Below are 21572 nucleotides of genomic sequence, written 5' to 3'. Positions count from 1 at the left end.
CGGCCAAGGTGATTTTGCAATGTCTGTGTTACTTCTATTGATGGATTTGATGCCTTTTAGCTGGATTGAATTGGTGTCTTCTGCCAACAGAAAAAGTGAAAAGACCTCCAGGGTGCCCAGTGTGTTTGACATGAAGTCCACAAAGAACAGAAATCATTGCTGCAGCCCTGGTCTCTCTTATCTTTGGCTATTCCTGTCTCCTTAGTACAACCGTATCCAGATAAAGCTGTCTAACTGCTAGGGAAATCTCCTTTCCAGGCTCTCCCCAAGTTAGCTAATGCACCTACCCTGGACATGCAGTTGATAATGTGTGCAAGGTGTGGCCCAAGGGATATCCTCTTGCTCCACCTCCACGTTTTGCCTGATTCCTGTTTTATGAGAGGACCTAAGGTTGCAAGGGGGGTTCCCAGAAATGATCAATCAGCACAGTGAATCCTGTCACTTCCTCCCCATCACTCACTGGAAGGGGACACCGCATTCTAGATATTGGACTTAATTGCTCTCTGAATGGCAACACATTAGGTTTAATTACCCATAAAATTGAAGTACAGATACTTTAGGTCCAAAATAATTTTCCAGCTCAGTAATCTATATGTGGCCAACCTCTCAGCATGGTGCCTTATGTTTCCAAAGGCATTTCAGGATGCAACACTTACACAGGTATCCATCAAAACACTTTTACCTGGAAAAACTTTTGCATTTGGGAGTTTTTTGGTTGCAACCAAAAAGCAAGAGTCTGGCTTTTGGCTAGCTTTCAGCTGAAATAACCTCTAGGATTGTTAAGTAGATGTAAAATTCTACCAGGTCAGAACAGTAGTGTTACCTTTTATCTTTTAGCTGATTGCTCTTGTAAAAGTGGGAAAAACCAAGCCCGTTAAAACAGATGACATGCATCCTCTTTTAACGCTATTGATACTAAAGGAAATAAGCCAGATCAAATGCAGAGAAAATAACTACAGAGAAACTTTAATCTACCTATGAAATCTTGTAAAATTAAAAGAAAAAATAGTTCTTCCTCCCATATTGAAGTTATGAGCTCTCTGAATAGAAACAGGATGAAAAGAGGCACCTGTAAAGATCCTATGTTTTTTCTGTTTCTGCTTGGTTCCCTGCCCCTGCTTCCAGCCATCGGGTTCTCCTGACCAGGGTCTATCTGGGGCAAGTCTGCTCGGGCACTTCCAGCTGCATGTGGTATCTTCAGGTTTTGTAACATGTTGTCATCTGCTGGGGCTGCGTAAAAAATCAAATTGGGCAGGGCTTAAATTGCATTAAAGCATGACTGAGATGAGGCTCAAGAGAATGAAAATAGGGCCATTCAACCACTTCTTTTTGTGTTGGTTTTTTTTTTTCCTTTTTTCTTTTCTGCACGCAGCTCACATATATTCATTAGAGCTCACCACTACAAATCCACACGCACACCAAAGGTTTCAGGAAGGGAACATTGTTATTTATGTGAATAAGAATACCTGGAATTAGATAGCCATTATTAGTAGCATTAAGGCTTTTAGAGAGATTGAGAGATGGCTCACGTTTCAGGGGAAAAAAATCCTAAACAGTGAGAGTTATGAGCAGGCTGTCCGCACCAGCCATAGGCCACACCACTGGAAGTCCATAGCAGCCCATCTTGCAATTTCAGCTACTCACTATGGAATAATTCCTCCTCTGTTTGGAAGGAAAACAGTAGATACTAGTCTAACCCTGTTTAGCTGTCACTCTGTTTCCATTTCTTCCCCAGTCTGTGGGAAGAAAATGTGGCGGAGCCTGATATTCACGATGGCCTTGAATTCAAAGAATTAAATAAGATAGGTACAGGCTAGGTGAGCTCAAGCACAAAAGCGTATTAGTATTTTCATGGTGGCTGGCTAGGATTCTGCTTGCATTGAGCTGCAGCTCTGTTTATACCTACTCTGTATCTCAAAAACATTGTGAGTTTTCCTATTGCTTTCCCTATACATCATTCTTTGTCAAGCAAGCTACATACCTCACTGAGCAAAAGCTAAACATTCCCTCCTTAATCTGGAGTATATATTATTCTGCTAATGCTCATATGGCTACTTTTAATTTTTTTTTTCAAGGTCATTAGTCAGTCGCCACAATGGTAAAATGTGATGAATGACCCTATGAAAAGTTCAATGAAATGAATAACTAGCTTTAAACTATTTTATGGGGGGGGAAAAAAAATGGCAGCAGTAAACTAAGCAGTATGTTTCACGTAGATGAATTTTCTATGATTAACCTTGCAAGGCTGAAATTCAGTCTTCTGCATTGTTCTTTAGAAACCCTCATGAAATTACTCTAATGATCAAGAATTTCCTTTATTATTTTCTTGTTGTCTTTAGTTTCTCAGATAAGACATGGGTGGTAACTGGAATTTCCCTGCCTCTGAGAAATAATGCTAGTCCTCTTGTGTATTTATTTTTAATAATTTCAGAGCTTTCCCCCATAAGCCACAGAGTAGATGAGTAATGAACTGGTTTCAGTTGGAGCTGTTCTACTTGATACACAACATACTATGACAAAGTAATAAATTCATAACAAAAAGGGCTGATCATAGTAGTGGGTATCCTGATATAATGAGTCCCTGGTTCTTCATTGGGAAAGGTGCTATAAAGATATCACCCCTGATTTTTGTCTTTACTTATTCAGATGAATAAATAAACTGGGTGCAGCTGGTTTAAGAAAAAAAATAAATGAGTTTGTTATAGTGGCCTTCAGGCTGAGATAAGAGAATGATCTGTGGCGTGGTACAAGCAAATGACCCAATACCTTGCTGCGAACACTTCAATCTTCTCCTGTAGTGACACAAGGTATTAAAGATGCATTCGCTCTGATATCTAACGTAGAGGTGTCCAGTGAGACCTGATTAGGGTTAGCAAGTTGCTCTGAAGTTTTGGGTGGAGATTGTTCTGGCTGGGTAAAACATTGCACTTATGAACAGAAATGGAAGTGAATATTACTTTTTTCCCTGCTGCCTTTTAAGGCTTTCAAATTCCAGTGTCTTCAGTTCCTGCAAGTTTTTGTTTCTTTAACTGCTGCAATGCGCGCAAAGGTGAGGTTTGCCCTTCTGGGAAGGCTCAGCATGAGTACATGAATCTATTTGAATCCCAAGGGCTTACTGGGTTAAGTCTTGTATGGATCTTGATTCATCTTTGCATAGGAGTGAATTTCTGCTACAACTGTAAATGAGTAGCAACTTCAGTGTTGCCTTTTTTTTTTCTTATAATTATATTCTAAATCTTATGTTATTTCGCTTTATCTATAAAGTTCTTCAAAAGGGTGTTTCAAAAATGCATTCTTTTGTATTGAAAAAAATTTTTTCTGCTCTTCATGTTTACACAAGAAGTCTTGAGAGCACAATCAGAGCCTCCCATGTAACTGAAAGCCCAGAGAACAAGCAGAATTAAGTTTTTGCTTGTCATGTCTGAAGCCACTGTAATTTTTGGAATATGGAAGGTTCAGGTTTTTTGGCTGTTTATTGGTGGCAACTGCAATAACACTTGCATTCCTTCCGGTTAATGCACTGTGCAAAGGTAAAAAGGCACCTGAGCAACCTGTGAAATTTTGGTGGACTACCTGATGTCAACAGAGTTGGGAGATACGAGTGATAGAAGGAGCGTATCCTGGTCACTGAGGTGACAGCGTAGCTGTAGAGGTGACCTCTTCAGCGCTGGAGAGTGGTATTTGGGCTGGGGATGCCTGGAGCAATCACTCTGTAGCCAGATATCATCTCCTTTGAGTCCTGTTATTCTCAAAACATTATGTACATGATAGTATAGCCATGTAAATAAATGAAGGATAAAACCCTTAATTCGATGGAGCCAATGTGCTAAAACAGCAACGGTTTGGAGATGACTGCTCTCAGCCTTGGAGTGATCAATGCTGGACAAGGCCAAATGAGCTGCTCTGTGGGCAGGCCTGGTGAAGAAATACCTCTATTTGTTTCTACTGCGGTTACAAGTGGCTTGAGTTTTCTAAAGATGGCTTCTTGTTGTCAAATTATCAGTTATTATACTGTTGTTGAAATGCTAGACTGAATATCTCAAGTGCCACTTCAGTTGTAGCGGCAGATTTGTTGGCGAGGGATGGAGACAGCAAGAGAACACAATGCTCGCCCAGGGAGAGGTTGAAACTGTCACTTCACTCTTTAATGGAGATAGGAAAGGTAATTAACAGCCAGCGTTGTGTACAGATTCGTATTTCATGGGGAAGATGACTCATTTTGGCTCTGAGCAAGTATGAGAATGAAATTAAACCAACGCCTGGTGCCATGCCAGTGACTTTGGCATTTTAAAAATATCTCCCCTCTGTGTCCCAACACAAGCTCATGGTATTTTCGAAATCAGTATGTGCTTTGTGGGAGCAGGGTTTTCCAGGCTCTCTCAGTAGGTGAAATATAGCTTTTATTTTCCTACTTGCATCCAGATTCATTCATTTAGTAACCTCACTGTGCATTAGCTGTGTGGTTTTTATGTGCATCAATCTGTTTCCATAGAGTCTTGAAGTTGTACTAGCTCGAGGTTAGCTTCACTGGGACAGTTGAGGAGTTTGTAGAAGAGTGCATTGGGCAGGGCTGGCAGAACAGGATGCACTGAACATGACGTGGGGAAAGGCTGCAATTATTCTTTCCATTGGGATCATGCTACCTACAGTTTTCTCTTGCATCCCTGATGGTCAGGGTGGCTGAACCATGCTACGCCTAGAGCTTCTCTCCATCTCCAAAGGGTTGTGGAGTTTTTCTTGGTGTGTAACAGGTCAATGGGATACTACAACAGAGTGCTGCAGTTTACGCAGCAAAGTTTGGGCAAAAGTGCTGTGAGTGAAATGCAACAAACTGTAATATTTAGAGCAAGGTATTCTTTGCTTAGTGGTGTGGATTTACTCTGTTATCCTTTTTGGGAAGTGATCAATGACAAAGGTCTCCAGTTAGACCTGCCTTTTCATTCTGCAAGTCTTCCCTTTTTTCTCTGAACAATGTGTTACCATACATGTGCCTGCTGAGGAGTGGCTGGATATCATCACCAATTCATGGAGAGACTTTTAAATCAGCATTCAGGTCTACCTTGGCCAAGTGTCAGTGAGGAACCTTTGTGGTCAGTGGGATGAAAGAGGAAGGAGGCAGTTACCTGCATTCTCAAGGAGGCAGTTTCCTAAATACCATGTCATGACAGATAGGAGGGGAATTGCTGCCGAATGTGCCACGTGCACTGAGTTAGAGTTGGGGGCAAGCAGCAGCAGCTGGCTGAGGACAGGACTGTGCTCCCTGCTATATGCAGCAGCCTCCGGCAACCATGAGACTGTGCCTCTGTGCTGTCCACAGTTTCTCCGTGGTCACTTGTGTTAACACTGAGCAAGCATTGAACAAATGAGTTACAATTCCACTATGCTTATATTTACCTTTCACAGCTGTAAAGGACTATCCAGTGCCTTTTTACTACTTGGGCAATGTAATAGATAACCAGAAATGAGACATATTTTGAGATATTCTAATACATTCCAACGTTTTCTTTATGCTGTGAACTTTTTGTAAAAGGTGGTAGAGAACTTGGTTTGTGGTGGTGGTCTTTTTTTTTTTTTTTCTTTTTTAAAAAAAAACAACCCATCCATAAATAAACTTCTACTGAGGGGCTGATTCATTACCTCCTCCCGCACCCATTTCCAAAATAACAACCCAGATCCAGCCCTCCGCCAGCTTTACCACAGCAGGAGCAGAATTCAGATAATGAGGGCATGAGGAAAAGGTTACTAAACAAAGCCAAGGGAGTTAAATTTAGAGAAGGAAGAGCTAACAGGTGGCCAGAGAAAAGGGAGGGAGGAAAACTTTGGAGAGGCAGTGAATAGAAATGTGATTGCATTTGTTACGAGGGTTTTATAATAGGGAGAATGTTGGGAGTAAAATAGACTCTATAAGGAACTATTTAAAAATGTATTGTTTGCAGAAAACTGTAATCAATCTAACTGACAGTTAGAAAGGTCTATTTAAATTGCAGGGCTTTTCTCTCTTGCACTCTTACCAAAATCAGCTTCAACAAATTGGGAGGAGTATAGAAAAAGATAGTGAACTCATCCACTGACATGTTAAACCATTTCTAAGTCTTAACTGCATTTTGTCCCTTTCCCTTATTTTATGGTATGATCTGACCTGGTTTTGGTCCAAGGGTTTGTCTTGGGATGTTAACACCAAGATCCAAGTGCCTTTCAGACCTTTCCTTGCCTGCCTGTCTTACCAAGTTGTTTTCTTTGCCTCAAAGCCAACTTGTATTAAAGGAGCAGTGAAAAAACAGGGATCTAGCAAAAGTCATCTACACACTGCTTTCATTTGGCAATGATAGCTTTGACCGCAACTGTGCTCCATGGACTGGCTCCTAAAACAGAGATTAATTGTCCATGTGGGGGGCTGAGATCTATCTAAAGAAAGAAACAGAAGTTTGGCTCATATTCTTCTGTGCAATGTCCTTGGGCTCAATCCTTATCAAATTGGAGGATATTGTCTGAAAAGAAGGATTTGGTTTGCTCTGCATGACGAGTGACTTGGTGACTAACTCAATGCTATACATTTTTGAACTGGTACCGAGGCTTTCTTAGTTTTTTGTTTTACACAAATTTTGAAGAAAACTCTGTATCTTGGCCACAAAGCTAGCTTCCAGGTTTTTTAGACTGGAAATATGGGATTGATCTTTAGCATCAGTCATCCGCAATGCTGCTTTGGTCTATCCATCAGTCATGGAAGGAAAGGGATTTCCTTCCTGAAGTACCTAGCTTTTCATATATGGAGTCTAAATGAATTTTCATATGTAAATATGCACGTCGTGGGTATTTGCAGATGGACAAATGAATCTCACATGAGGTGCTCACTGTACTGAACTGGAATTTGGGAATCTCAGTTGTGCTACATTTCGGAGGGTTTTTGTCAGTATAGCGGTATTAAGCCCTGAAGTGATACATTATTGTTTATACTTAGCAGAAATCCTCTAAGGATTACTTACTTTCTTCTTGTAGAGTTTGACTAGATTAAGGAGGTGTATTATGACAATGCTTTATCACTACTCGGTTTTATCTGAAGGAGTAACTTATATTTCTACTGTCCCTGAACCGTGATCAGTTGGGCATCAATACGGCCAGGGTGCTTTTATGTTACCTAGATGTGGCCTGTGGCTGGTGTGTCAGAACACAGCATTATCCTGAAGACAACATTTCAGTCTCTTCTTATGATTCAGGGACAACCTCTTGAATTTCTTCTTCGACATGATGGCAACTGATACCATTTTCAGAAATATTGATTCTGAACAGGAGTATTTAGGTTGTGCCACAGCCATTGTTACAAGGACAATAACAAGGCTTTTCTTTCTCTCTCCTTTATTAATCCCTGGAAAACACAGTCCTGGCTACCTCAGCCAGCTTTAAAAGGGAAAATGCAGCACACAGCCTCTGTTCTTTACTCAGTGGAAATACTTCTATTTTGTACATCCTTTTTATTCAGAGGATTGGCCCAGCCTCAGATGTCCTTTTGTTCTAATTCTGCCCTGACTTTGATTGATGCTATCTCTCTATTTGGGGATTGACTAATTAAGGCTATCCTATCTAAAATCAGTTTGCTTTGCTTGTTGTTTTTTTTGTTTGGGTGTGTTTTTCCCCCCTCAATTATTATTTTGAGTTTGAAATGGAGCAGGGTGCCCTGTTGTACAACTTCTTTTAAAGTGTTTTCTTTCCCAGTGCTAAAACCAAATCAGATTTAAACCCTTCTCTTTACTTTAGAGTTTTCCATGATCCAATCTACCTGTCCTTATTTAACCAAATCACCCTGTTTCAGATTACTGTATTGCTAATTATAGTCTTGATTGCCTCTTCCTCTCATTCATTCTTTTTTCAGGCTTGTTAACTGGTAGCTTGAAATTCTGCAAGGGGAGTTTGCATAGCATATCCTTGAAATTACACTTGGAAACTATTACTTGGATGGTTACTTTAGAGGCATTCTTGGAGGTCATTACAATTTTTGTCAAGAATAGTTTAATTCTCTGCCATTTTCCACCTTTGTTGTTGTTGTGGATTGTCATGGGAGCAGGTTAATTTGGTCCAATTTCCTCCTCATGTTTTGTCGTTCACCTCATGAATGCAAACACGTGAAAGCTGGACACTGCAGAAGATTAAACCTGTGGTGACAAGTAATTTCTGTGACAGAGGCTTTAATGAGAAGAGAAAAAGACCTTAAAATATCTTCTTTCACTTAATAAGGATAATCTCACTTATTATTTTTTTTCCTCACTTTTTCAGTGATGAAAATCACTGGAGGACAGCTCTGACCTGTCTGCTGGTCATGTTACGAGCCATGCTGGGACTGGTCTTTGGGCATGTACATGTGGGAAGGTGACTCCATGGGCAGGCAAAATTAAAGCCCCTCTCTTTGAAAAGCAAAGAAAGCTCCTCAGTAGTGATCTAAGAGAAAATGGGTTGGTGGTCCTGCTGTCTGGAGGCCAATGCTGCGCATGAAGGGCTGGCTCCTGCAATCTTCCCTTGCAGTGGCTTGGCTCCATGCTGTCCTCTGTCCCCGCTCACTGCTAAGGACGACATCCAAGTAGCCATCACCTGGTCGGCCAAAGTCTGTCTAGTGGCAGACGCATAGAAAAGGCACAAGAAATAAATAGACATTGAGCCTGTCTCAGATAAACCTTTCCAGTTTTTGGCAATTGCTGGTTTAGAGGCTTTCAAGCCATACCCTTAGGTACTAAGTCTTCATGACTTTGTCTAGTCCCTTATTAAATACTTTTAAAAACCTTTGTCTTCTGCAATAACTTGTGTCAAGGAGTTCCATAAATTAGCTGTGTAAAAAAGCACTTTATTTAATTTGTGTTAGACATGCTGCCTGATCATTTCACCAGATTCCACCCCTCACCCCCATTTATTAAGTTGGGAGTAGTTGCTTTCTCACTAACTTTCCACTCCTGTTTCCAGACCTCTTATTCCCCCCTCCATCGCTTTCCTACCATACTCTAGAGAGAGCCCTTAAGGAAACGCAGACCCGTTAAATGGGAGAGGCCAGCTCGGAGCTGCTCCTCAGGGTCAGGTTCATCAAGCAGTGCTGTGGACCTCAAAGGGAGTATTCTGTAGCTATGAACGTAGCACTTTTATCCATGATGTTGAAAGAAGCTATTTGCAACAGGAAACACTTACCGTAGTCTTGCCTTTCATGCATACACTATTCGGGCAGGCATAAGCATGTTTTTTAGGGTAACTTTTTTACAATGGGTATCTGTGAGTTTCCTGTCACTTGCCAGAAACTTCTGCCCAGCACCCTAGGGAGAAAATCATTACTTTGTTTATTGATGGCAGGGCTTTGATTGATAACTAATTCTAGCTCTGGGTTTCTCCTGAGACTTGTCTCTTGCTGGTTCATCCCTTGACCCATCCCTAAACCTTAGCATCCTTTGACCAGAGGGGCAAAGGGAGCAGGATAAAAAATAGATGCTACCTTTTGGTGAGATTGCCTGGTACGTTGTTTAGATGTGCATGTGAACTTAGCTCAGCAGGTCAGTCAAGCCTTCCTCTTGTGCTTGTATTTCATTGACTTCAGTAAAAGCCAAGCACACATAAACCATGTGCTTAAGGTTTCTCCCTGGATCAGGATGAGAGCAGTCGCCTTGCAGGTGGCTCAGCTGTAACCCTGCGCCTTGGGTCTGCTGGGACTCGGGAGGCTGGAGGTCTTCCTGGTCCTGACCTGCCAGATGAGCTTGGGTAAAAGCCACTGCCCTGCTCTCTGCTTCCAGGCTCCCTGTTTGTAAGTTGGAGCAATAAGTATTCTACCTCCTCAAAATCTTTGGTGTTGCTAAAAGACTGTCATGGCAGCAGCTTGGAGATTACACCCACTATCTGATAGGGTTTTGTTGTTGGAAACCGGCTCATTTATATGTGAAGAAAACAGAATTTTTATAAGCAGAATGTTTGTTTTTTCCCAGGTCAGGATGCTCCCAAAAGCAAGAACGTTTCCATCGGGTATTAAAATCTGGCTTTTGCTTTCAGCGGCAGGCAAGGATGTGTGTTATTACTGTACTTGGACAAAATGTCACTCAGGATAATACAGAGCGGCAGACAGGCATTGCTTTAAAAGCAGGCCCTTGTCTCTCTGTATTTCCTCAGCACACTGAATGTTTGGATAAGCTCCAGGAACTTTCCAAACATAAACAAGCATTTATGTATTAAGCCTTTTTATCAGGCTATGCTCTGTCTGAGCTGGGATGTGGGCAGCCTTTCTAATAAGGTGTATGCAGAATTGTTAATGGCTTTCCCATCAACCTGTGCAACAAAAATATCAAAACTTTTAAATATTAAATCACTAAAAGTTTTTTAGAAGTAAATGACTGTCTTCCTTTCACTAAACAGAATTAGAAGAATGAGCTAATTACGGGTTTCATAAAAACCCTAATTTTTTTTCCCTAAGTAAATGGATTGCTGCATGTGTATGGTGAGAATATGAAAAGCAGGTTGAAGCTTTTGGATGTGGGTGACAGTCCCACCAGCTTCCAGGTAGCAGATAATAACCAAACTAATAATGCTTGTGCAGTTGCTAGCATAAGACGGCCAGCAATTTAGGATTTCTAAATGCAGTTCTAACAGAAATAGTACTAGCTCCCTTTAATGGCAAGGATGAGTGGGAGCTGGGAACGGTACAATGCTGTCTCATCTCTGGTCCACCAACCCAATGCAGTGGGTGACTGCCCTGGAGCAGTTGCAATCGCGCTGGCATTTCGAGTTGATGAAGTTCAAATTGCTGGTGCTCAAGCTGAGCTTGTTGCAAACTCTAGTAAAGGATTTCAGGACTTTTACTCTGCTCTCTTTTCTTCACCAGATTTGCTGAAATGAAAAAGAGATTAATTTAAAATATATATGTTTAAATACATAGATATATCTTAGATTTGAAGATGCAATCTCTTGTTCAGTCCTTAGTTTACGTGTTTTATGTCAGTGGAACGATCTCTAAAATAAGTTACTAACGCTGAATGCATACCACAGCAAAACCTGGCCTCAAATAGTGCCTTGAAATAAAGCCTCATCGGTTGCAAGAGGTGCTTTGTATTCACAATGTCGGTCATATTGACTAATTTCCCATATATTTATAGGTCACATGCTATCCTCTCTGTCCTTAGACAGCAGGAGATAGTCCTCAAAAGAGAATTTTAAGTGTAAACATTTGCCTCTTTGGATTCAAATTTCACTTGGATCAAAGAGCATCTGAAATGATCTCATTTATGTTTTCATCAAATAGGTAAGTAGGAGTAATTGAATAATCCCTGTATCTCCATGGGGAGCTCAACAGAAGTGAGCTGCATGTGTGCAGGTATTAAAGGGGACAGGATCGGTGTCACACAATTGCATTTCCTATGCTCCCCTCGTCAGGATCCTTATGGTTAAAATAGCTGAGAAAGGGACAGGGTGGTGGTAGGGAAAAGCTAGCCGTGAGCTCTGGAGAGCAGGGGTGATGGTGGTAACTGTTCAGGAAGGTGGGTTAGAAGCATCCACCAGGTCTTGTCTGTGTCCAAGTTGGAGGTTTCTGAGAGCTGTGTGGGGAGGACCTTTCCGAGTGAGCTGCTGTCACAGAAATGGGTTCACGTGCTGAATGAATGTGGCTTTGAGGAGTAGTCTTGATACACCACACTGTTTCTGGAAAAATAAAATATTTGGGTTCAACCACAGTTCATTTTTAAACCTCTAAGGTATACTGGAGTTCATCATGCCTCTCTTTCCTTCCAGGAGTATTTGTTTTTTTTTCTCACCCTTGTTTCCTGCTGGTCCCTGTTAGCATGCAGCTCTCTTTGCATCTAGAGATCAAAAAATCCTGTATATATGACAGGGCTATTGAAAGTAAAAAGAGGATAAAAGAGTGATAGCTGGGAATAAAGCCAATGTTGTGGTTTCTCAAAAAGCAACCTTCTGAAGTGTAAGCGCTCAGAAAAGGCACCAGATGTTGTGTGTGTGTATCTTTAATATAGCTTTGACTAGAGGGAAGTGATAAAGATGTTTATCTCTAGAAAAGGGTATTCAGGGCAGGTAGGAAGGGATGATGAGCTGAAGACCAAATGCTTCCCTTCGTTTGTACCTCCTCTTGTCAAGGAGGGGAGGAACATTTCAGCCGATTGATCTTTGGGCCAGAGCAGCTGTGGCTAGTAGACAACAAACTTTAAACCACAAGTTTCTTTTAACACTCTCAGCATTAGCCTTTCTTCTTAAATGAAGAGGAGATGCCCTTAGCATCTCCTGGGGCCTGGGATTGCTTTCTCTAGTGCACTGTGATCCCTTCACATCTGCTTGAGGCAAAGAACCTCCCCTGGGGAGCAGATCTCCAGGTCTGCCAAGAGAGAAGGAAGAAGTGACACTCAGCCAGCTCTCCCTGTCCTACTGTTTTGCTGAGACCTGCACAGGCACTCCAGTTTCGGGAAACGAGGAGCTGCCAGGGGTCTTGTATAAAGTTTGGCTTTTGGAGGCCTGTCTGCAAGGTAGGGCAACACTCAGGGCTGCAGCGGAGTTCAGATTGGTTCCTGCAGTCCCAAGGTTGATGTTGGAGCTTGGCAGCCAGTTTCAGACCTCCCAGGAACATCTTCCTCTTCTTCCACTTCCCCATTATAGCAGGGCAGGGGCTCTCCGATTCCCCCCAGCTGGCTAATGCACTCAGCATGACCCCTGTGCATCTCTTCTTCAGCAAAGACCTACGGCCAGGGAGGGCTTGTAGATGTAACCTAGGTCGCGCTGGGACAAGTACTAATGCTCTGCGCTAGCAATCCCCATGTTAAATGGTTTGCAGGCACGCGGCTGACATGACCTCACTGAGATCAGAGGAGCTGTGGCAGGAGAAGTTTCTGCTCAGCAGCTGTGAATTATGTGCGTCACCAGCACCGCGGACGCTCAATTCTGTTTCTGAACACGTCTCTGCTGGCAGTATGAGCTGTGAACAAAACAAGGTACTGGGAAGGAAAGAAGAGTCAGCTCGGTGGTCTGGGAAGGCAGAGAGCTTATTTATTTGAAGTCATTTTTCTGAACAACTTGAATTACAAAATGAAGCTGTTAATGTTGAAGTAGCCTGATGATTGTGACAAGGGTTAAGGAGCCACTGTGCTTCTTGGTGCCAAATCACTAATGCTCTGTGCGACGTTAAGTGAGGCAGGTCTCCCTTTCTGTGTCAGTCACTTCTGCAGTATGAGAAAAGAGAGAGAGAAAGATGAGAAAGGGAAGGAGCGGGAATCTCCTGGAAAACCTAGGAGACCGCACTGGAGCATGAGCCATCCTGGGGCACATTAGCAATCTCAGTGTTGTTTGTGGATGTATTGTTAAGTAAGTGTTTCTAAATAATAGCTCTGTTGCAGTTTTTCTGTGTAGAAAGCCTACTTAAGCATGATTTCTCCCAGGACGTTTAGTGCCTTTCTTTGGACAAACATAGAAAGATAAAATGGATCCATCCATGAAAGCCCCAAAAGCTGCTGCTTTCACCAGCAGAGCTGGCTGTCACCTGGGATGGCCAGGAACATCACTCATGGAGCATCTCAGTAATTGGACTTTGCCAAGGAAGAAGTAAATAAAAGGTACCCAGTGAGAATTGCTCCAATAGCATGGATTTCACAAATTGAAAACAGCTTCTGACAGCTCTGTTCTATAGACAAAACAACTACATTCTCAGGAGCTCTGTGCTTAAAGCTTTAAACCTTTTTCCTTCTGGTGAATTCTTCGTGCATCTAAAGAAGGCTCCTAGAGCCTGACTTTTACACTCTTTTGCACCTTGGTTTATCATTCACACCAATGCCAGGCAGGCTCAAAAAGTTCCTTTGCATCTGATCTGGCAGCATTTCACATCCACTTGGCACTGAGGCATTTGTTTACGTCTCTTACTCCACTGGGTATGAGGCAGTAACAAATTTGGCCCTCTAGATATTTCTTACAGTTGAACCCAGGGTTAGCTATATTCCCTGGGACTCTGCAAGATTTCAATTTGTTTATTCTTTACTCTGCTCATCTTGCCTCTACTCTTGGTGCTTGTTGATAAGAAAGGTTTTCTTTTCAATTTTAAAGTTTTGAAGATAAAAAATGTCAGGTGCATCTTAGAAACAGAGTTTTATTTCAAGTTCATGGCTGCTCTGTCCTGCCAGGCTGCACACAGCATACTCCAGACTAGAAAAGGTTGGGAGGAAGGAGACTAGTGCAGTGGCTAACATCTCATGATAGCGCTTTCTCAGGCTGGTAGAGAGAAAGCTCGGTGCTTTGCATCAGTCCGCCAATATATAGTTGAGTCAATAGGTGCCTTTTTTTTCCTCTCCACATGGATGAATTTGGCTTGTGGGTTTTCCAGTAAATCACTAGAAAACTATTTATGACTTGGCCTTCTTTGTACAACTTCTACTCCAAATGCCAGTTACACTGAATAGAAAAACTGACAGCAGGGCAGATCTATGCTCCTTGTCTCAGTATAAATTGGGGCCATTTTTTGCCTAGTAATGGGTCACAGCCAGCCCTTTCCAGTATCTGCAAGAAGCGGAGGTAGGTGCAAGGTCATCCTGTTAACAAGTAGAGATGAGTGGACCATCAAAGACTCAGGAGGTAAACATGATAATCTGCCAGGCTCTAGCTAGGCAGCTTTGGGGTGAGCTTTCTCTCCTCGATTTGGATCTTGGCTAGCTACTGAAGGGAGAGAAGCCCAGGGCTTACATTACCAGCTGAGCTCTGGCCTGCAGGGATGCTGGCAATGCCTGTGGGGCAATGCTGAAGGCAGGGGTTGCCTCTAATGGGAAAACTGAATCAGTGTTGGCTTTTGCACAACGTGTGGGGGCAAACAGAACACCACCAGTTACTTCTGGATAACCTGAAGCCACCAGACTTCCCCCTGCTCTGAGCTTTGCCAAGCTAGTTTGTCCTGGTTCTGGAAGTCCTAGAAATGGGTTGGGTTAGGCAGAGTTAGGTAACCACCATGGTACAGCAAGTACCTCCCTGTGCTTCCCACTGACATCCTCGCTGAAAGGGCGAGAGAAGGCGGCTTGGCACCGTCCTACTTTGCTGCATTGCTAAAAACAAGTCTCCAGCCTGTTTCTAACCTCAGCTGGGCAGCAGTTGAGAATACTAGAGAAAGGAAGCTGAACTCCTGGGGCAGTGTCACCTAGCCCTGGCTTTTAAGCAACTGTTCTCTAACCAACATGAGAAATGTGCTGGCCAAACGCCCCCGCTCTTTCTTGGCTGTGGGAAGAATCGGTGCAGTCTGTGGGGACAGAGAAAGCAGAGGGGAATGAATGGAGGATGTGATGGAAGGATTTTGCATGACAACGTCAGACGCTGAAGATCAGTACCTTCAGGGGAGCCCATGGAGCCATCCCCACATCCTCAGCTGTCTGGAAAGGAGGTTTTTGCACTGTGGTACACAAAGGAAGAAACAATTGGGCCTCTTTCCCCTCTTCTAATGACAATGCTCAGCTCTTAACACTTCAGCTGTGAATAGGCAGCCCCAGCACAGGTTACAGAAGCTATTGCATTTGTGTCGACTACAACTTTGCAAAGTCCTGCTCTGATCCATGCTGACTGTTGCTCTGCACTGCGATGGTGGCTCTGGAGAGATGGTATTGAATTTCATGGTTTGTATAGTTTTGTGTGTTTTTCTGGGGACTTGGAGAAGTGTATGCTCAGGCTGCTGTTTGTGGTCTGTGTGTAGAGGCGAGTTGCAGTAGCTCACCTGTGCTTGGAGGTAGCTGGGAGCACTGTTTCCCAGGGTTGTTGGGGAGCCGATGTGCTGCTGCTAGGGCATTTTCATGTGGACGTCCCTTGAAAAATGTCCTAGCCTCATATAAGTCCTGTTTAGCCTTCAGCGATCAGATTCATGTCTCGGGGAAACCTGCGCTGCAGGGAGGAACCCAAGAATTCATTCTTATTGAGCATTTCCAGACACTGTTAGCTGGCTTTGAAGACTTCAGCTTATAATTATTTTTGATCATATCAATGTTTATATGCTAGTGTGTGTACTATGGGCCAGATGGTACAACTGTTGTTACCTGCATTGCAGATGCAATTTGGCCCAAATGATGGTGTAAGTCACCCCCAAATGTCTCCTGGGTGTCAGAGTTAAATATTAGCTTTTGTGAATATTATTTTTCCCTCCTATGGATGAAAAAGGGCAAAACAGATATGGTGAAAGGAAAAAAAGAGACTAACCAGTACAGCTAATACAAAGTTAATCCTTGGCTGCAGCTTTGGGCTGTTGCAGCACAAATGAGAGAGCAGCCTTCAGACTTCACTAGTCATCCCAAAAGAACAGGTCCCAGTCACCCACCATAGGATTAGGAGGGTACAGATGCATAAAGCCCATGCCATTTTTGCAATTGTTTCCATCCCTGTGAGTTGCTCTGTGCAAAGGTATCCTATAGACAAGGCTGGGCAGAGAGGCAAGGTTGAAGACAGCAGGAAATTTCAGTACTGCTCAAAGTGCTACGTTCCCCGGTTCTTCCTCGTAAGGGAGATTTAGCATGGTCACTTTGAAAATAGGCATCTGGATTGCTTTAGCAGCTGTTGTACTTGTGTGATACCTGATATACTTGACATCTACTGGATGAAAGGCAAAAAATCAGGGAGGCAGAATGAAATGACCTGTAATCATCGTTGCTAACACTCGTGATTTTATCAAATGCCTTGGGGTATTTGGTCATGTTTGAGAGTCCTGTGATTATGCAAGACTGTTCCTTTGCAAAGGGGGAAAAAAAAAGTATTTCAAGAGCAAAGTATTATGATGTGGTCCTTAAGATTCAAACAACAGGGAATAAAAAGAACATTGCATGTATTTTTTGTTGTTTTAAAAATGTGTACAAAACACCATGACTCTAACATCCTGATTTTCTGGCCTATACATGAGCTCATGGAATTGGTTATCCTATACCTTTAGGAAAAAGTGTAATAACAAAGTTTCCAGTGCTGTTTGAGTTTTCAGTATTTTGTGTTTCTGAAGCAGGTAGTCCACAGAAAGAGTTTAGACACCTTTGTCTGCCACGGGTTCAGGCTGTAAGCTTTACAGGAATCTAAAGCTGTTGCAGGCTTAATCACAGAAGTGTGGGTTACCCCTCTTGAGAATAAACTGTATTGTATATGGTAACTGCAGCTCCTGTAGGGGAGAGGAGAGACTACCCTGGAAATCAGCATAAAGCCTTTAGTCTTTTCCCTGCTTTTTGTTGCTTTCTCCCAGGTCCTGTGACTGTCTTGGGGAAACCAGAAATGGCTTTTAGAACAAATAAGACAAACAGTGAATTAAAGATCAAGGATGCTTGAAATGAAGTGTAACATCCTCGCACTCCTTCTTTTAATGCATTGGAAAATAAGTGCAAAAAGAGAAATATGAAGTGCAATGAGGTTTGAGTCCTCCAATACTTGCTTAAAGGAACCAACCTTTTTGCTGGGACTTGGATTTCAGGAGTAATTGCTCTGTTAACGTTGCAGCATTAAATGCATTTCCTCTGATGTCTTCTTGCAGTACAATTGTTGTATCGCTGTGGTCAACCGCGTTCCCTCTTTCTGCAACTGCTTTATGCTTCCCCTGCAATAGGAATGCTGAATTCATGATCCGCGTTTCAGAAGCAAATCAGAAAAAGCATCTGCATACAAATGGCTCTGAAATAAGTGAGCTTTTCTTCTTTGGCATAGAGGTCTTCAGAGCTATAGCACTACTGTGAATATTTTCTTTGCTTGGTTTCTAGCAATGCAAGTAGGCAAGAGCCCGTTTGCATTGAGATCAGAAGAGCCTTGTGATGGGACTGGACTTGGGAGTAGGACTACTGGAGACTATGCCCGTCTCTGCTACGGCGCTGATGGGTAACCAATGCAACGGGTAAATCGAGGCATGACGAATTTAAGTGGTCAGCCCCAAATGCTAAGGCCAGGCAGAAGTGTGACTCAGTTCTTTGAGCGAGCCCCACTGCCACGCTTGTGTGTAAACATGCTTCCATGTTCTCTGTCAGTACTTCTTTTCTTTGCCCACATCGAAGGGAAGGCTGCTGTGCTTCTGAAGGGCAGGAGTCCTGTCCCTTTCCTGGGCTGGCTTTATGTCCCAGCAGTGGCCTGTGGTATCTGTGGTGCAGCAAAGGCAATTCTGCTCTCCTCTTATGCACCCTCGCTGCTGTCTCTGCTTCATGTCCCCACATACTCATTAGGTTATTTGCTGCCAATGTTGTCTTACAATTTTTTGGCCTTGACGTCTGCTATGCATCCAAGTTTAGGCTGACCCCTTTGAAGCGACAGCTGGGAATTAGGCACCCACGTCCTAGGAGATTTGCTGGAATTTGCAGCGTTGCAAAACTCAGTTTTGGTGATGCTTTTGGTGTATTTCACACCAGAGGTATGGACTTTTGCTCCTTTTTCCCGGGTGCTGTGACTGTCTGGTGGAAACCAGAAACAGCTAATTTTCTACAGAGCCCAGGATACGTCTCTCCATTTATACTTGCTATTTATGATAAAACTTGGTTTATGATCTGACAGTCTTTAATCCCAGCAATTACTAATTCCTTTTATTTTGTGTAGCTCGTGTTTTCCTCATGCTTCAAAACCATCCTAACAAAAAAAAGTTTCTCACTTACTCAGACTTTCACGAAGTTTCAATACCTGTTAGTTCACAGTGCATGAAAAAGCTGAATGCTATTATATTTCCTATTTATTGCTCGCAGTTACAATACCCCTCTTAATGATGTGAAATATAAATGAATTATGTGCCCTCATTTGTGGTTGCAAGTTACTATTATGAATAATGCAAATGGATGATTGTGAGGTGGTATATGAAAATTTTTTGAAAAGAAATGATAGGAAGAGTGGAAGAAAAGAAACCTTTTGGTTGGCTTGTGGTATGCAATAACATTTGTGACTGAGTTGTGCAGAACTCTCTATAGACTCACTGCTCTTTTTTTAATTTAAATCTTTTGTCTTAAAAACTGCTTATATTCCAAAATGCCATTCTAGTGTTACCTCGACTTTCCTGTTAGAGATGAGAAATATGTTTTAAAAATAAATTTAATTTCAGAATTTGTTTGCTGCAGGAAAATGAGAAACTTGATATATAAATCTTTTGCAGGGACTGTAGGAAGAAATGTTTTCTACAGGATATAGAGTGTGGGACTGGTTTTGAAATCAGTGAAGCAACAAAGTTGATATCTTATACCTAGGATACCATAAATAATTCATTTAGTGTTGTAATTTATCATTACTTACAAATAAAAAAAAATAAGCTTCATATATTAGTTTTTTTAAAAAGTTTGCCAGTGGTATCTAAGAACTGCATCCTTAATTGTAAGTACGTGGAGAGTCAGATCTGCTTGTATAAATTCTTTGCAAGGCCTGGGCTATATCCCCCTTCCCCCAGCAAAAACTTGCTGCTGCTTTTAAATATGAGAAACAGATAGAAAAAGACTTGAAGGAGTCTGACAAAAAGAAAACCTGGCCTGAAATAGAATTGGACATGTGGTTCATATTATTCTCTTAAATATTTTGTTGAATTGCAGCTCAAATAGTAAGATCTTGAGTGATGGGGGTCTAAATACATTCTTTCTAGCTTTGTTCTCTAATAACAGAAATAGAACTGATCATAGTTCTTCATTATGTGTTAAGTTTCAATAAAATCTTTTTTTCAGAAAAATGCATATGTTAAAAGCTTTATGAATTTTGCAAGTATTACATTAAAAGATCATCCTTCTTGTTCTTTTTGGCATTGCATTTTTCTCCCGTTTCTCTTTTATTCTTCATTGCCAGTTTTGACTGCTCGGCTCAGTCACAGGAGCTGACCAAAATAAAAAATGTTTTGTTTTAGATAAGTGTGAACATCAGCTGTGAAATGATTAAATGAAAACAGGAGTGAAAAAATAGCTCCTTGAACATCAGCAACTAGAGTGAGGGTTGGGATTTTTTTTTGGGTGGGTTTTAAACGGCCCATTGAGTTTGTATTAAAATATCCCAATTAGCTGTTATGAGCAAGTCCTGCAGCATCTCCTTGTGCTTGCAGCTTTGAGGTTACTCAGAGTAACTCATGCCCATTTTAGATATGGGAAGCATCCAGGCTGGTTTCGCAATTTTGGAGTCTCTGGTTGCAGACTGAGCCCTCCGTGTTCTGGAGTAGTAAACCGTGCCTCTGCAGCTCTGCAAGTGAGTCGTTTAAATCTGTATTGAGTCCACAGTGGTATATTTTCCCGTATCCAGCACCGAGATGATGTATATGGTCTCTAGCATGCAATGAGTTGTTAAGTTTTTCCAGCGAAGCCAATTCAGTGCTACGAGGCTCAGCTAAGGATGTATTTGGGGCTGCTGATGTGTTACAGCAATAGACACGGTGCTGCTTTTTGCCAGACTGGGTGAGTTTCAGGGACATTTTGTCTTCTGCTCTCTCTCCGATGGGCCTGCTGGAGAGTGAATTCGATAAGCACGCTTTTCAGATGATGATATATAGAAGAAAAAGACTGCCATGAAATCACAACAAGGATCCTCTCCCCCTCTTTTCCTTGCACTCTACCTTCATTTATCTCGGCAAGCTTGAATTGCAGTCCCGTTGCTATTAACCTTTCGACTGCTGGCATTTTACCCAGAGCGCTCAGCCCCAGCTGGCAGCGGAAAAGAGAGGATTTGAGCAACTCTGTTGTGATGAATTGGCGTTGGCGCTTCACTCAATGGCCACTCTCTGGAAAGTGGAAAATGCATTGTGCAGCTCTGCGGTCTTAATACCACATCTGTCCAGGTAGCCACCCGCAAAAGCCTGAAATCCAGGGGCAAAAAAGAGAAGGGAGAACTGCAGCACTGGAAGGCTTATTTTTCTTTCTACCTTCCACAACCAACTGCTTTGCCTCTGTACAAGGAGGCAAACTTTCTCAGCTCTCGTGGCAGCAGCTGCCTTCCAGCCGGTGCTGACAAGTCAGGCTGTGTGGCTTTGCTTTCTGCTAAGGGGCTGTTGGTGGAGGGGAGCACCAAATTAGCATGTGTCTCCCAAAGGCTGGCCCCTTCTCTCTGAAATCCGGCACCCAACTCCAGACATGACTTGTTTTCTACGCTGTGCCACCAGGTTTCAAGGTGCCTGGTGGACCGCGGCGTCAGTATTAGGGCTGTCATGCTGCCTTCGGTCCGCCCCAGAGCACCTCGGTGCCGTGGATGCACAGTGCGGTGCTCGGTGCTGTGTTGGCTAGGTCTTGGCTGTGTAACTGCCAGTCCTGCCATCTGCTAGGTGCAGGGCAGGGAACACTTTGTACTGGCTTTCTCTGGCTTGTCAGTATAGCGCACGGCAGGAGGTATCATAAAACACGGAGGTGAGATGAAGTCTGGTCGTGTTGCTTGGCAGGGGAAGGGAGGCTGCTTTCCCTGGGTCTGGCCCCTGGGAGCTGTTGGCAGATCTGCCTGCGATATCAACCGTCGCGCTGTGAGTCTGCTGGGCCCCCGCAGGTACGTGGCTGGGCACAAGCAGCCTGTATTCTGGTACGTTCATTACTCTGCTCTAGAGAATCGTGCCAGATAAATGTCAACAGATGACTTGGTCTCCAGTTAATGAAGAGAGGCTTTTGTTTTAAAGAGCTAATTGTCCATCTCTTCTGCATAAGAAATGCAGGGTT

The sequence above is a fragment of the Pygoscelis adeliae genome, unplaced genomic scaffold, assembly GCF_000699105.1.
Source record: "Pygoscelis adeliae isolate BGI_AS28 unplaced genomic scaffold, ASM69910v1 Scaffold34, whole genome shotgun sequence".
NCBI lineage: Eukaryota > Metazoa > Chordata > Aves > Sphenisciformes > Spheniscidae > Pygoscelis > Pygoscelis adeliae.
The sequence above is the reverse complement of the archived record's forward strand: the minus strand, read 5'-3'. Positions refer to the sequence as shown.